The sequence below is a fragment of the Gavialis gangeticus genome, unplaced genomic scaffold, assembly GCF_001723915.1.
Source record: "Gavialis gangeticus isolate Ggan-Ray unplaced genomic scaffold, GavGan_comp1, whole genome shotgun sequence".
In the NCBI taxonomy this organism is placed as follows: domain Eukaryota; kingdom Metazoa; phylum Chordata; order Crocodylia; family Gavialidae; genus Gavialis; species Gavialis gangeticus.
The window spans coordinates 156,435,597-156,441,098 of record NW_017729025.1 but is presented as its reverse complement, the minus strand read 5'-3'; positions in this window follow the sequence as shown (position 1 = coordinate 156,441,098).

Below are 5,502 nucleotides of genomic sequence, written 5' to 3'. Positions count from 1 at the left end.
CCGGGAGTCGAGGGAGGGGGTGCTTTCAGCTTGTCAAACAAGCTTTAAATAAAGTGCCCCGCACAGCCATTTTGAAGTGTGGGGACGCTGATACATGAGATGTGGAAGACTGCCAGACTGCAGTAATTGCCATGCTCCATCAGACTTGATTAATCCAGCCTGCTTCAACATACTGGAATCACAGCATGTTGGAGAGGCCTCCATTGTGAGATACTAGGAAAATGTGTGTTAGCCTGTCTTAATGCACGTCAATTAAAGAGCATGGTTTTAAGCAATGTTTAATGCTCATTAAACTATTTTAACGCACTTTAAATAGCACTGTTTTTGATGACACTTTAATGTGCATTAAAGCGCATGTGTAGAGACATGCCCACTGACGGTTTCTAAACCCCTACTCCTTCAGGTCCCTTCTCACCTCCACAGAGTTTCTCCTTGATTTCTGCTTTCATACCATGTGCAGAAAGTCAGTTTATTCTATACCTACCACAACTCCAACTGGCTCCACCCTAGTAATCCTCACTGTCAGCTTGCTTAGATTCTCCAAAAGATCCCAGCCCTTCATTTGCAAAAACTCCCCAAAAAGAGTAAATTGTGATGATCCCTTTTCAAGTTGAAGACGTGTCCAGCCAGACCCTGGCGGTGCTGCCTGTAATTTATCCTTCCCTTTCCAAACTTAACTTCCTACGTAGGGTCAGAACACCTAACAATTCCATCTTCCATTCCCATCACCTGGTCTATTCTTTCATATGCCCTGGCTTTTGATTGTCTACACTAGAAGAGTCTCTACCACTATGAAGATGGAGGTAGAGCCACCTAGTGGAGATGCAGCATATCCCTATAGAAGGAATTTTTTTCTGCCAGCAGAGAAACATCTCCAAATTGATATAAGCAAAGGGATAAAAATATCCTTTGACAAGCAAAGGATGTTTTTTGGGGGGGCTTTGCTGGTATAGCTTTTCTCTGTTGCAATAGTGACAGGACTAGGAGCAACAGCCTTAAACTGCAATGTGGGAAATTTAGGTTGGAGATGAGGATTTCTGAGATGGCCTGAGAGATTTCTGACTATGAGGATGGTCAGGCACTGCAACAGGTTACCTGGAGAAGTTGTGGAATCTCCATGTTTGGAAACTTTCAAAAGTAGGTCAGAGAGATACTTGGCTGGGGTGGTTTAGTCAAGGGTGATCTTGCCTTGAACAGGGGCCTGGCCTAGATGGCTTTGTGAGGTTCCTGCCAGCCCTACCTTCCTATGATCCATGAGCTACAGCTGTGGTTTTTAATGCTCCCAATCAAAACAGCTATGCCAGCAAATCCTGGTACCACAGGTCTGGTCTTTGTTAGGCTATTTTCTGTATTATCATATGGGAGAAGATATTTCGGGAGGGAACAGAGTTTTAAAGGGAAAGAGGCTCAAGTGCCTGAGCATTTTGTCAGCAAGATAAGAAAGAATTTGAATACCAAGTGAAAATGGACAGGGCTGGTGAGAAGAGGATCCCCAGCACATGTGATCCTGCTGTCTATGATTGGAGTACCGTTAGGCAGGGCCTGTGGCAGCCAACAGCAAGGGCAGCTTTGCCTTAGAAGTGATAATAGGATCAGTGTTAGAAATGAGATTAGAAAACTGAATTTGAACATTTTGTTTCAACTAAATAGATTAACACAGGGGTCCAGTGAAACTATACAGCCATGTTTCACTGAGAAGCTTCAATGTGGAATAATTGTTTAAAAGCTCATACTCCTCCTTCCAAAGCTGCTTACTTTACACATTTTTAATAAGACATTGGGCTAAATATTACATTATTAACATTCTTCTTAAGAAAAGAAAAAGTTTTAACAGTTAAGAGGACAAAGCTAAGAGACTAAGTTTAAACTGAAGGTGCATGTCTCCAGCTGACCTTATTGTACCTCTCATTTGAGCAGATACTTCAGAGCTCACTCAGCTCTTCTGGTGGACTTGTGTATCATGGTACCTAATCATAAGAACCCTTGGGCCGTGTCCACATGAGTGTGCACATGTGTTTTGCTGCACCTCAGAGCTTTTTGCTGCACCTCAGAGCCAAAATGCAACTCATGCATGTGATTTGGAGTCAAATTTAGATACTGAGAAATCCCGGTATCAAAAAAAAGCATGTGGAAAAAAAGTGGGGCGGTGTATGTGGCAGCAGTGTGTACTGCCCAGAACTGGAGTCTGCCTGGCCAGAGCCACATTCCAGCTGCTGTCCAGGCTCCGTGTGCCCAGATCGCCACTCCTGGAGCCCTAGGAGGCCCCCAGGCCCTCAGGTAAGGCTGCTGGGGCCAGCATCCCCTACACAACCCAGAGCATTTTTCACCATGCTAACCCCATGTGCAGGGGCATGCATTGGGGCAAAAAGCAGCAGTGCAAATCTGTGCCTCTGCTTTTTTCCCTGTAGCAACCACATGCCCCTGCTTATGGGGATGCGGCCACAGAGACTACGTTATATATCTACAATGGTATTTGTGTGTTTGACTCAGTGAAATCAATGGCAGTTATATGCCTATATATCCTTATGGATTTAGACCCAATTTTTTATGCCTGTGTAAATCAAGAGTAATCATGTCATTGTAAATACCCTCCATCTTTTTTACTTTGGTCTTGCCAGACTAGGTGAGCTCCCAGACTACTGCACCAGACAGCACAGTTTTGGGAGAAAGTGAGTAACCCTCAGTGGTGAAAGAACAGGCTAGAGAGTATTTAGAAAAGTTGGATGTGTATAAGTCCGTGGAGCCAGATGCAATGCATACAAGGGTGCTGAGGGAGGTGGCCACAGAACCATTGGCCATTATCTCTGAAAACTTGTGGAGATAAGGAGAGGTCCCAGACAACTGGAAAAGGGCAAATATAGTGCTCATCTTTAAGAAAGGGAAAACAAAAGATCAGAGGAACTACGGGCCAGACAGCCTCACCTCAGGCCCTGGAAAAATCATGGAGCAGATCCTTAGGGAATTCATTTCTAAGCACTTGGAGGAGCAGAAGGTGATTAGGAACAGTCAGCATGGATTCACCTAGGGCAGGTCATGCCTGACCAACCCAGTTGCCTGATCACAGGATGGTAGGGTCTTTGCTTTGCCTTCCCACCCTGGACCTTGTCTTGGGTAAAGTCTGCCTCCATTCCAGTGCCTGACATGCAGTTTTGGTTCAGATGAGATGGTGATTTGAGAAGGCAGACTGCTCACCACTTGCAAGGGTGTTATTTTGGGGCTTGGTGGTCTCTCTTGTTCTGTAGTCCCCCTTATCCCTCTAGTCTGAACCACGGACTGTGAGCTCGGCAGTACCCCTGCCTCCACATTCTCATCTCTATCAGCAGGACTTTGCTGTGCCCTGCCCCTCTAGATGGGCCCTGTTCCATTTGCATATTGGGTTTCCGCTTTCCTGCTCTGTATTCTTTAATTATCCATTGCTTTCTAACTTTGTAGCTGAGCCCGCCTGCGCTCCTATGGGGGTCTCTTCTTCACCCCTTTTTAGTCCCCTCTGTTCCTCCAGGAAGTAAATAAATACCAGGCCATTCTAACTAAAGAAAGGATATTCTTCTTTTGCCTGGCACACTGTCCCTTTATGGCTGGGATCTTCCCTGGCCTTTCCCTGTCTGCCCTGCTCCAGCACTCTTAAACCTCTCTGGGCTGTCTTCTTAGCAGCTCTCTCCCTGCAGAAGGGACTGTCTTAGCCTGGCTGTTTTTCTTCCTCTTCTCTTCCTTCCAGTATCTGTTTTATCAGCCCCAGGGCAGCTACTAATCAGTCTGCCCAAATGCCCCCCCTTACCCAGGGGGCCCTGGGGCTGTTTCCTACTCCCTGTTGTTAATCCCTGTTTACCCTGCTGTTTTCCAGGGCTTCCCTCTTCATACTCCACAGTAGGTGCAGCCCAGGGGCTCGGGCAAGTGCGGACAAACAGAGCCCCAGAGCTGATCGCATAACAGTGAATTTACCTCGCATATAATGAATTTGTGGTGTAAAAACGGTCATCACATAAGAGAAAATTTGCATATACTGAACCCACATACATAAAACCTGTATATTTTCCTAAAATAAGATACTTTCATCACTCACCAACCCTGCACTTGCTTGCCAGCTTTGCTGCATCAGAACTCTCCTTTATGAGAAATAGAGTCGTCCATTGGTAGAGGGAAGAAAGATTGTGTTTCTCAGAATTTAACCATGTGCTTGTCTGCTGTAGTTTCCACTTTAAGTGTTTAAATTTAAGTGGGCTTGTGTCAGTGTTTTAATTTTACTGCTTATGAGGGTGTTAAAATGGATCATTTTCTTGTAAAGAGAAAGACTTCAGATTTAGACGAAGGTAGTTCCCAGGCAAATGTGCAACAAATGTTCGACCCAGAGGAACACGGGAGGTGGTGCTTTCTCCTACTCTGGAGATATTCAAGAGGAGATTAGGCAGGCATCTGGCTGGGGTTATCTAACCCAGGTGCTCTTTCCTGCCTGAAGCAGGGGCTCAGACCCGATGATCTACCAGGTCCCTGCCAACCCTAGAAATCTATGAAATCTATTAAAATGTTTCTAAAAAAACCAGCTTCAGTAGTGAAAGTCTTCACAGGTTCATAAAAGACATAGCTGTGATCCTAGTTATGTGGCTTTTGGGTTTACAACAAACAGAGGTATACCTTCATTACCACATTGTGTGATTTGCAACAAGACATTGTCTAATCATTGTATGAAGCCTTCCCTTCTGAAAAGGCACCTTCATACTAAACATCCTGATCTGAAGGACAAATCAATAGAATTTTTCACAAGAAAATGTGAAAATTTGAAAAAATCAAGTGCTGCTATGAAATCGTACTCTGTGCTTCCTAAACAAGCTCTACAAGCTTCATTTGAAATCACACACGGTAGCAAAAATTAAGAAACCATATACCATTGCTGAGAACCTTGTCATTCCTGCTGCTATCAGAATCGCTGAAATGATGTTTGGCAAAACAGAAGTAGATCAAATTAAAACCACCCCACATTCAAATGACACCACGACAAGAGGAACTGATTACATGTCAGAAGGCATAATTAAACAAATTTCAGAAAAACTTATCCAGAAAAAAAAGTTCACTTTACAGATTGATGAATCTACAGATGTGTCCAGCTATGCACAATTGATGATGTTTGTCAGATACATTGATGATGAAGGCGAGCGAGGAATACAGGAACAAATATATGGCTGCAAAGAATTGGACACAAAAAACAATAGGAGAGGACATTTTTAAGATCTTAAATGAGCACATTATAAAAAATGGATTGTCATGGGAGTGGTGTGTGTCTGTGTGCACAGACGGAGCAGCAATGGTAGGTCGACAAAGTGGTCTTGTTGCTTACTTAAAAGCTATAAAGTCATTATTGACTCCAAGATGAACATGGGCCGACAATGCAAGGTCACAGTTGGCAGGGCTAACCGGACCTTGTCGTGCATCCACAGGTGCATCTCAAGCAGGTCCAAGGAGGTGATCCTCCCCCTCTATGCGGGACTGGTCAGGCTGCAGCTGAAGTAC